Source organism: Vespula vulgaris, chromosome 8, assembly GCF_905475345.1.
Source record: "Vespula vulgaris chromosome 8, iyVesVulg1.1, whole genome shotgun sequence".
Lineage (NCBI taxonomy): Eukaryota > Metazoa > Arthropoda > Insecta > Hymenoptera > Vespidae > Vespula > Vespula vulgaris.
The window spans coordinates 8,102,144-8,114,773 of NC_066593.1; the positions used below are offsets into that span (position 1 = coordinate 8,102,144).

Below are 12,630 nucleotides of genomic sequence, written 5' to 3' on the forward strand. Positions count from 1 at the left end.
ACGAGGACAAGGACTAGCCTTTGGCACTAAATTCTAATTTAATTTTGTACCGAAAAGATCGACGACAACAACGACGACGACGACAGCGACGACAATGGCAAAAAATTCATACTTCATCGTTTATCTCACCTTTTTTTTTCCTTTTTTTTTCTTTTTTTTTTTTCCTTTAAGAATTTTTTTCGTTTCAAGCAAGTTCAAATTATCTCATCGTATGAATTTAGAACGAATTTATAAATCGATCGTTATCGATCGTACGATCAATAACTCGTGTATGTAATTGTTGTCATTTTTTGTTTGAACATATTCTTGCCGGTATATTTTATTGGGTTGTTTTATCGGGTCCAATGATCTTATCTAAAATATTTTCGCGTAATCTCATGGAGACAATATATACGTATATATATACGTACATACCTGTACTTTACACATTTCGTGATAATATTCGTTAGATAAATGAAGTGGTGTCCTCTTTTCACTTGGATCGATCTCTCGCGATAATAATTTATCGTTCTCTTCGTTTTATATTCGTAGTATGTTTGTATATTTACTTTATTTTATTTTATTTCATTTCATTTCATTTTACTTTTCTTTTGTTAATAGAACAAAAGGCATTGAGTTTATTCTCGTGTCATCTCGTCGAACATTTACACTCCTATATAACTATGAAAATAAAAATCAAATATGTCAGTATGCGCATAACGTAATAACGAAAGAAATTTATTCTATAATTGATATCGGTCGATTGGTACACGATCGAGAATGAAACGACGAAAGAAAACAGAGAAACAAGAATCAATCATTGAATCGACTCGTTTCTCCAATGATATCTATCGATAAATTATTTCTTTTTTCTTTATTCTTTCTTTCTTTCTTTCTTTTCTTCAGTATTACCGAGTTTTATCGCATGAATGTATTCATAAAGCAAACGTTAATAATTTATCGTGTATTATCATTTTTCATATACACACGTGTCACATATACTATTAAATATATAATATATATATATATATATATATATATATATTTGATTAATAATCGGATAATTCAATGATACTTATACATACCTATATCAAACGTGATCGATAATAGCGATTGATAGATAAAATGTTTACCATTAAGAAACGATAATCAATTCTTATTCGATCGAATAACTATTAAAATTATGATAAATCGAATATTTACATGATCATCGTATACTTATCTCAAATTCATTCATTTTTTAATTATATCTAAAATTATAAATATATGCTTCGAACAATAAAAAGAATATACCACTGTCAATTGATTTTATTACCAATTAAATAACAGCAAGCAAGTAAAAATGTATCTGGAAAAAATCATCTGGAAAATTGTTAATTAATTTTTCATTACTCTATTGTACGCATTTGTAATTTCAAAAACTCCAAGATTGATTGTGTATTACGGGAACATGGTTGTGATATATGGTGTGTATGTATATGTGTGTATATATGTACACTGTATATGCATACATTGTATATAAATTTCATTCGCTTGCCATATTCTTTTTTCTCTTAAATTCTTCTTTGTATATTTGTAGAAAAGAAAAACTCGAATGAAATCGATATTATTATGAAAGAATGTGGTAGGAGAAACTTGTGGTTTAGAACTTTCGTTTCACACGGGAGTAAAGATTTAAATCTGAAATTATTAATTCCATTGTCTCGCGGTTCGTTTTAGGTAGGTGAAGGTTGCAGTAAAAATTCGTGATTGCGTTTATGAGCGTTAGCAGCGACCGCGAGGTAAAGATCGATTTTGCGTGGCGAAGTGAAAAATAAATGCAACTCTTTACCCCTTTTCTCTCTCTCTCTTTCTCTTTTTCTTTCTCTTTCTCTTTCACAGACACATTCTCTTTCTCTCTCTCTCTCTTTCTCTTTCATATGAGTACACTAATACTATTCTCTCACTATTTTTCCAGACTATCGCGTATCTCTTTGTGCAAACCAAACGTACGATTAAATGAACAACCAAGGTATTCACGAGGTATTATTTCGAGTCGGTTAACTTTTTTTTTTTTTTAGATGAAAGTGACCTGAAAATATGTTTACTCGTTCGAGATTAATTGTTTATAGATTTACACCTTGTTTTTTTTCTTTGTTTTGTTTAATTCGTTGCACTGAGAATACTACTTTTATTGTTTAATTTAATTGAATTTAAATTATTAATTAATTAATTAATTTATTTATTTTTCTTTCTATTTTCTCTGCCTCTCTTTTTCTTTTATTTTTCGTTGTATTCGTTTCGTTTCTCTTATGATCCCATATATTGAACATTTTTTCTTCGCTTCACTTTATTTTATTTTATATTATTTTATTTTATTTTATTTTATTTTATTTTATTTTATTCCTTTAAACAATTTCAAATATTTACAGATATTTAAAAAATATTTTATTTATTTATGTATTTATTTTGATTTCTATTTTCTCTTTCTCTTTATTTTATTTATCGATGTATTCATTGTTTCGTGTGTATGGAAATCTTCGATATATGGAAAATACTGAGTTCGTAAAATAAAAAATTTTATTTTTTATTTTTATTTTTGTCTTTTTTGTCATTTACGATGTCTATAATCGTTCATATACTTTTTCTTTTCTTTTTATTCTCTTCTTTTCCTTCTCCCCCCTTTTTGTCTTGCAAGGAGGTCAAGAAGATAGTACTTCACTAGGTAAGATTAATATTTCAAACGAAGGACGAGTTTAAAGAAGAATTTTTTTCCTTTATACGTACATATATATTTTACATTTTGTTTTCTCTTTTTTTCCTTTTTTTTTTCCTTTTTTTCCACTGAAAGATTGTTTACTTGTTAGAAGATTTTTTAATTTTATTTCCTTGTTATAGATATTACATTTGTAAACTCTTTATAACGTCATGTAACAACTTCGAAATCGTATAACCATTATATATATATATATATATATATATATATATGTATATGTATATGTATATGTATATGTATATGTATATGTATATGTATATGTATATGTATATGTATATGTATATGTATATGTATATGTATATGTATATGTATATGTATATGTATTTTCGATCTCTCTTTTTTTTCTTTTTTTTTTCAAATGTATCAAAGTTAATATTTATCTTAAAAGTTATTATTTCTTAAGTATACTATATTATATCTAATATAGTATAATTATACTAATTATATATTAATTTAGATAGAGAGAGAAAATAGAGAATATAACCATATTTTGTATAGTAAGAGTATAGTTATATTTACTATAATATAACTATATCAAATATAAGTCGTATTAGAAATTTTACATTACATAATTTTTCATTAGACATAACAAAAATTTAATTATAGATTAATTAATGTTAGTGTGTAATACTTGAGATTCGTATCTTCGTGCGAACATATATATACGTACGTATATGTTCGTTCCAATCGCATAATCGCAAGCTTAGGAAATGGTGCCAAGGTAACAAAACGTTAGATCGAGTGCGTACATTGAGTTATTAAGTGCATTTAGAGTATAATTAGAATCCTTCGAGATTAGAATCTTTTTTCTTTTCTTTTTTCTCTCATAGTAATAATATTTCAAAGGAGATATAGTAGCAAGAAAAGTAACAATTTTTCTTTTATTTTTTTAATTTTCTTTTCGTTTATTCTTTTCATTTTTTATTATTAATTTCTTTTTTTTTTTTTTTAACGACGTCTTCGCAAACGTCGTTATTAAAGGGCGTGAGCGTGAAAGCAGAAAACATGATATTTTCCGAATAAGCAAGATTTCTTTCGTCAGCTTCTTTCATGATATTTCTGACTTGCTTGAGCTTGTGAAACCAAAATTTCACGCTGGAAAGATCATGGACAATAAAATAGGAGACAAAACGTGAGAACTTGGTATGAAAGGCTTGAATATATGTATGTATGTATGTATGTATGTATGTATGTATGTGCATGTATGGATGCACATACATACGTAATTCAAATCTCACGTTCGAAATCATCTTGTTTTCTTAACTAAAATCAGAGAGAGAATAATTATTCTGATTGTTTAAATTAAATCTCCATAATACAATTTTTTTTTGTTTATGTCTAACCAAAACTTACGTGATATAAAATTTATATAATAATTTATATCGATATAATTATATCACATTGGATATAAGCTTTTAATCGTTAAACGTTTGTGATAGAAAAATAAAATATGATTCAATAAAACACAGGATATATGAGTATATATGTATATAATCTCAAAATTACATGACATGAGTTATTGAGATAAATTTATATTTCTCTTAGTCTTAAATTAAACCGCAAAATAAAAAAAAAATTATTATTTTGAGATTACAATGAAATAAATTCAAATAGAATTTGATTTCGATGAAATTAAAATAGTTCGATATTATTGATTACTATTATATAAAATTGATATATTCGATAATATGTATTATTTAAAAAAAGAAGAATAATCATAATGTTTATTATCACGTTCAAATGAAAATAAAATTGATTAAAATAGAATCTGATTTCAGTAAAATAATCAAAAGCAGCACGTTTCACTTTCGATAATAATAATAATAAATAAATAAATAGCTCCATATCGTCTAACATCATCAAATTATTATAATTGATTAAAATGAAATTGATTGAAAAAAAAGATAAAAGGAAACACTTCATTTTATTTATTAATAATTGAAGTGAAAATAAAATCAATTAAAACAAAACTTTATGTTAACGTATTAAAATATAATAGTATAAGAAAATATTAATATAACATATTAAATATTAATAACATATTAATAACATATTAATAACATATTAATAACGTATTAACATATTAAAATATAATAGTGTAATATATACTTGAAACATTTTATTAAAAATAACAAAAATAAATAAGAATATAATAAATAAACCTTTAACAATGTTACGTCGTAAGGGTAATGATACAAGGTTCGGAAACTATCGAAGGTTTTCTCGTTAAATACTAATCGCTACGTTCCCATAAATTAATGAGAGAACATAATTAGTTGAATGGATTCCGTGGAGCTCGTAAAGTAGAGACACGATAAAGAACATTTCGCGAATTGAAAATATAACAATATACTTTTAGTGTAAGACTTACAATTATTTCGAAACTTACGATGTTATGTTACATTGTTTGTGTTGGCGGCCTCTAAAAGCAGAATGGTCCAAGAATGAAGTTTAGCAAGATTCTGATGTCTTGATAACTTTGAGTGTCCTTGATGATTTTGACTCCGTTTAAGGTTTAACCAATGACGTTGTAAAATTGAGTTATTTCACTAATAATTACAAATGCTTTAATACGACTTGATTTCTCTCCAACTATCCACGAAGAAAATAATGAAATAAGAAAAGGAAATGGAATGGGAGAAGTTGAAGTAAAATGTGTCTGCAAAAGGCAAAGTAATATTTTTATTGGTCGTGGACGTTATCAGTTAGAATATTTCTAAATGCATAAACGATCTCATGCGTGATCTTTTGTTCTGTTGATAGTATGGACCTATGAGTATCGTATAGATATTTGAAACTAACTGAAAATAAATAGCTCGTTTTGTCTAGAAATCTACTTTCACTGTATTTATTTATTGTGTGGCTCGACTACGTGCTTGATTAAAAATGCGTAAGCTCGGACAAAGCTGTTTTTTTAAGTAATGTGTTTTTTATCTAAACATTTTCATAACGAGTATCTAACGAATTCGTAAGGGTAGATATTCCAAATAATGATATATGGCTCTTAGGGGAAAGAACTGAGAATTACAGAGCGTACGCAGGTGTGCGTTAACAAACGAATATTATAAATTTCGATTAAAATTATTCATACAAAAATCTAGATTGTATTTATAAAATTATAATTTCGAGATAGGATTAAAAAAAGGGGTGAGGAACAAATAGAAAGAAATAAAACAGGGAATAACTAAGGGAAAACGTATTGTACAATAAAACTAAATCGGATCACTTTTATTTCGTTTTAACACTGTTGTCTTCTTTCTTTACGTCTTCTTTTTCCTATATCTTGCGGAATCGACTAATTGTGAAACTTTCAATTCGAATAGAAACTACGAAAAGTTATTATCTGACTTTATTGATTCTTCTTTGTCTTATTGTTTAAGAAAAACTTTTCGTATATTTTTATTTCCTTTGTCGATATTACAAAAATAAAAAAAGAAAGAAAAAGAAAAAAAGAAGAAGAAGAAAAAGAAATAAAAAACAAACGGAGAATATAAATTGTTTGGTTCGGTTTCTCAGAACGGAGAAAATCGGTTAAAAGTAATTACATCGTTGCAGTTATGGCATCCCACTTATTACGATTCTTAATTACGATAAAGCTCTCTCACTAATAAACACACACATACAGAAACACACGGGAGTATCCTTTTTGCGAAAAAGATACCTTTTCTAAATCGACTACCTATCTACCTACCTATCAACCTACCTACACTAAAACGATCCGGATATCCTTGAATGATACTATTATCATTCATATGCATTCACGTTCATATGCATCGAACGTCCTTCACTATCTTTCTCTCTTTCTATTTCTCTCTCTCTCTCTCTCTCTCTCTCTCTCTCTCTTTTATATCGTTTCCTTCGTGTTTGTTAGAAAATGAGTTAGGTTCATTAGAAAATGAAATCAAATTAAGATCGACGAAAGAGCCGAAATAAATTGGACGACTCTTCTCCTTCCAACGATTCGTTATACTAGGTGGCCCATTTTTAATTGTTACATGTTGACTACTTCGAAAGTAGGTACCGTACCTAACGACCTAGATTTCTTCTTGTCTTTTTTGTTTTCTATTTAAAATCAGACAAATGCATTACGATAGTCATTCATATTTCTCTATTATGATCGTCATGAAATCATTTCTTCTTTTTGTTTTTTTTTTTTCGAGATATTTAAATCACATTATGTTTAATAATTTTGAAGAAAGAAATTTATTTGTAAAACAAGAAAAAGATCCCATTTTACATACACACACATGACACGCATTATAAAAATTGCTTATGATAAAAATGAGCTTAAGTGTAAACAAATGTATGATTATAAAAATTGCTTAAGATAAAATGATTTGAGAAGAAAGAAAAATGTTATGTTCGATCAATAAAACGAATGAACGAACGAACAAACATTTCCGAATGTCGTCATTCATTCGTGTTTGTCCTAATTCGTTGTTCTTCTTCCAAACACATAATTTTGTCGATCGCTAGAAGGAGTACCCTCTGTTCGTTCGTGACACTTTCCCAGACATCCGTCATGGAACATGGATAATATCCTGATAAACGTCTACATCTACATCTATATATACATATCTATCATATATATGCAAGTTGATTCAATACGAGAGGATTACACGAGAGGGTTACACGAGAAACTGTTTACACGTAAGGACATCCGCGTAAGGACCTTGTCAACTATACGATTTAATTAAATTATGAAATTCATGTCATTTTCTTTTTATATTTCACATTATAATGATATATATCATTAAAAATAATATGACGTTTTATCGGGTGTAAAGTTCTTTTATCGGGTGTAAAATTTTTTTATCTGTTGATCGGATTACTTACCAGCTGACGTAAGAGTCTATAAATTTATAAATTATTCGGATTATAAATTATTTTATAAATTATTCGAACAAAATTCTTAGATAAATAATAATTTTTGAATAGATCCTTTAAAATCTTTTATTAACATTAAACGAATTTTATAATCCGAATCCGTTCATTAAATCACGAAACAAATGAGAAAAAAAAGGAAAACGAGATTATTATTATTGTTATTATGACGATAACGATAACGATGACGATTATTGTGTGTGTGTGTGTGTGTGTGTGTGTGTGTGTGTGTCGGAGACGCTGAATCTAATCATTAATTTACGTAAGCTGGTTGGAAACTTTCGTTTCAAGATAGACTACTCGACTTAATTTCAGCCCGTTGACCTACTTTGGAGTGTAAATGTAGGAATTAAATATCGAAAAAAAAAAGATTAATTTATCATATTTTTCAAAATAGTCAAATGGAAGTATTATTTTTTGATGATATATCTCATAAATTTGATCTTCAACTTGAAATCGAAAAAGACAATAAGAATAGATAGATATTTTCATTTCAATGTAATCTTATTTGAACACGTACGTGCGCGTGTGTATGTATGTGTGTGTAGAGCTATATATTAAACGAGAAAGGAAAAAAAAATTTTACAAGATAGAAATTTGTAAAACATTTCATATAAAAATAATACTTCTCTATCCCACTTGTTATGAGAAAAAATTTGATTAATCTCTTTTAACATTTTGCAAGATAGATATCGTAAAATGCATTATATAAAAAAAAAAAGAAATAAAATAATACCTGCTCTTCTTAATTTTTATTGAAAAAATATGATAAATTTTTTGTCACAATTTATAAGATAGAAATTTTGAATTAATATAAGAATGGCCAGATATTTCTATTTCAATGTTTTCTTTTCATTCTATATACATACATACTAACTACGTACGCATTATATATATGTGTGTATATATATTTATATATATATATATTTATGTACACACACACACACACATTATGTAAAAGAAGAAAGTTTTGTCGCATGTAAACGACTGTCCTCTTTCTTTTTACATGAACGTCTGCCAAGCTTTATTGTTTATCCATTTGAAAAACACGAGGGTAGGTTTCTCGTAGAAACGAACGACGTTTCCTGCGTATAGTATACGGTGCCATTATCGTAACTACGTACGTACAACATTTGCCATTGTTGTTCGGACGTCGTCGTGCGTTCACTCGTGCAATCATAGAAGTAGAGAGATTCGTATTACGACGTCCGAACTACGAATGGCCAACTTGCAAAAGTTTTCCGTTTCACACGGAACTGAGTAATAAACGCGTTTAATAGTTCCATTTGCGTGTGTGTTGTATTTGTGTGTATGTGTGTGTGTTTGTGTGAATCACGTTTAATAGTTTCGGGAATTAAGCTTTCGGTGAAACTTAAATGAAGCTTTTTCTCATATCTCTCTCTCTATCTCTCTATCTTTTTCTGTATCTCTATTTTTCTCTCTATCTTTATCTCTCTATCTCTATCTTTCTTATCTTAACGTACTCCGTTTAATAGATATAACCATAGAAAATCGGAAAAATGAAATTTAATATTAAATATTCGCAAGTAAAATGGTTGAACCAAAAATGTATTATATTTTTGCGAAGTTGCATAATTGAATCGTTTGTTTATGCAAAAGTCTCGCTCGTTTCACAGAGAAAACTGCAATCGAATAGCATTAGCGGACTTTTCTCGGCATTCGTATTTCCTGTTAAACGGAAAAAGAGCTGAATACTTTTCTCGTTTCCTATTTTCCTTTCCTCTCTCTCTCTCTTACTCTTATCGAGTAACTCTTACGAAAAAATGCGCATCGCCGAACTCGACGAAGCTTTAGCCGAGCAGTCGAGCATTAAACGAGAGAGAAAGGTAAAGAGAAAGAGAGAATCACTTTATTATCTCCAAAAGTTCAAAACGACGATCAAAAATGTAGAACGTAGTTCATTCTGACGTCCTACTTCCAAATATTTCGTAGAATATTTTTTTTCGTTATCTAATCTAAACAAAAATTAAATTTATTTCCATTAAAAAAAAAAAAAAAAGAGAAAAGAAAAGAAAGAAATTTGATTTATATAACGTGATCACCCTTTACGTTTAGATATATTCGAAAGGTTGTGGTTCGAATCGAGGTCAAGGTTGAAACTCGATTCTTTCTCGTGTTGAATCCCTCGCAACAAGGCTTAAGTCGATTATCAAAATTTTTTTACAATTTAACGAGTTCGAGTCAACTTACGTTAGAACGGAACATGGGGCTTTTGTCTTGTAACTCGCGAGTTCTGCACGAGAGAAAAAAAGAAAAAGTAGAAAAAATACAAAAACGTGCGAAGCATAAGAACAAAGAATGAAACTTGTATATGTGTGTTGTGCATGCGTCATGTGCACGTGTGCGTATGTGTGTGTGTGTGTGTGTGTGTGTGTATGTATGTACATATACATTCAATACACACATATTTATACCACATTGAAAGAGTTAGCTAGGAAGCAATAGAAGAAGGTATATGTTGAAAAGGGTGCAAACGATGAAGGGATGAAGGGGTGTTTCGCGATGTCGCTTTTATAAGGGGGTAGTAACACGCGATTAGGTGTATGCCGTGTATAAGAAACTTTCGTTTCAACCTGTTCCACTTTCAATGATACGTTTCAAAGCAAGTCGTTCTATATGTGTATATATATATGTGTGTGTGTGTGTTTAGATGTTTCTTTCTTTCTGATTTTCTTTCTTTTTTCTATATTTTTCTATTTCTTTTTTTTCTGTCATGTAACCTATCTTAAACTTTTCCCATGTGTATCACACGTGAAGAGAGAACTTGTACGTATAACTATTACTCAGCTAATTCAACGACCGTGGCAAACGGCATCTGCTATTTGTCGTGTCGCTAACACGACTATTTCTTATGTAATATTAAAGGAGGACCAAATTCCAAATGTGTTACGAGTTATATATATATATATGTATTTGTTTATTTGGAAACAATAGAAGATAAAAATTTTATTTCGAGGAGAAAATAATTTCAATGTTTTTCTTTATTTTCTCTATTTTTTTTATTTTTTTTTCTTTCTTTATTTCTTTAATTATTTTTTTTTTTTGTTTAATTCAAAGTCGGATATTATATAAAAGAGAAAGAGAGAGAGAGAGAGAGAGAGAGAGAGAGAGAGAGAGAGAGAGAGAGAGAGAGAGAGAGAGAGAGAGAGAGAGAGAGAGAATATCTCGAAAAAGAAGTAAAATTGAGACGACATTCTTGCCACGACTAATGTCTCTTACCGTCCATCAAGTATACGATGTAATTACTAAGATTACTAAATTTCTCTGTTACTTTCTCTCTCTCTCTCTCTCTCTCTCTCTCTCTCTCTCTTCCTTTCTCTCTCTTTCTCTGTCTTTCTGTTCTTACTTTGATAACTCATATTATATTTCTTTCTTATATTTTAAATCACATGAAATTTAGTTAGTCCCTCTTGATAATATCATTACATTTCATTACACCCCTGACCCTCTTTTTGTCACGGTTCTTAAACGACCTTAATTGTTATTTACCACGACATTACTATATAACCGAGGATTCGTGAAATGCGATTATATTTCTTTAGCCGTTTCAGAATGGTTTCCTATATGTATGTGTGTGTATGAAAGAGAAAGATAGATAGAAATAGTTAGATGGATTAACGTTAACATTGATAAGTTCAACCTGAAAGGTTCGCCTTGTACTATTCTTTTCAGATGACGATTAGTGCTCGTCGATGCTGAAGTAGTTATGAAGTACTGAAGAGTCTTGTACTCGAGCTAGCGGATGAAGAGAGTCGCGAGTGAAGATGAGAGTTCGTAAAAGTTGAAGGAGGAAGGAAAACCTACACAACGAACAGCAACAACCTGCCTCGTCCATTGCGACCAGCCACATATCTCACGTTAAGGTAAATTTTTCTTTTCTTTTCTCTCTATATATCCTGATTTTTTTATTAGGATTCTACAGATTCTTTTTTTGAGAACGTAGTATATATATAAAGAATATATACATATTATATACTATATGTATATGTGTATGTATATACATACTCTGCGTGTGTGTACATGTGTCTAGTATAACTACTAGAACTTAGTATATAAAAATTATTAATATAGTACTTATACTAGAAGAACATAATATACAAAAAATGTATATGCTATAGCTACTAGAGAATAGTATACGGAATATAGCATACGATAAATATACGATATATATATATATATATATATATATATATATATATATATATATTAGAAGAATAAATAGTATAAAAAAGAATATGTGATATATTATGAGAATTTAATATACAAGAGGTATGTATTAATGATGTATTATAGAGTATTAACATATAAGAAGTGTATCTTGTATTTCAGAAGAATGTGGTAAAAAAAAAAAAAGAAAGAAAAATATATATATTGTAATATTACGAGAACGTACCATACCAAAAATATCTATGGTTTCTCTTAGAATATCGTTTTTATACAAGAATTACGAGCGGAATTAGTTGGACGTATCGATTTATGTAAAATTTACTCCAATATCAAGAACGATTCACGCGATAGATATAAATATGGATCGACCATTGGAGGTCTTAGTTGACTCGTCATCTTATTTAAATCGCGCCACAATAAGCTGTAGTTATGTATTATTTTTTTATTCATTTAATTATTTTTTTTATATTCTTTTTGAAACATCGAATAATATTACTTACGATATTATGAATATCGAAGATAGTACATAACTTCGCTAGAAAGAATTTTTTAACTAGTATTAATCAGTGATAAAGCGATAAGATTACAAAGGTTTAACAAAAGATGTATAATTTTATTAATATCATTAATAAATGATAATAAGATTACACAAATATAAACTTTTGTAAGAAAAACTAGATTTTATATTACTTGTTATATTTTTTATGATATTACTATATAAAATTTATCGTTATATTATATTTAAAAAAAAAAAGTTGCATATAATTTTGGTCTACATTTGTATTATTGTTATATAAATATATGTATAAAAAAAAAGAAAGAAA

At 28.4% G+C, this 12,630-nt stretch overlaps 1 protein-coding gene across 18 annotated transcripts in view; it reads left to right on the forward strand.

Annotated features, from left to right (window-relative positions):
* LOC127065664 (glutamate-gated chloride channel) overlaps nt 1–12,630 on the forward strand; it is a 99,941-nt gene that overhangs the window by 31,182 nt on the left and 56,129 nt on the right. For all 18 annotated transcript variants that reach the window (XM_050998345.1, XM_050998346.1, XM_050998348.1 and 15 more), the window contains one exon: nt 11,312–11,502. The gene's annotated coding sequence lies outside the window, so the exon portion shown is untranslated. The remainder of the gene's footprint in view (nt 1–11,311; nt 11,503–12,630) is intronic.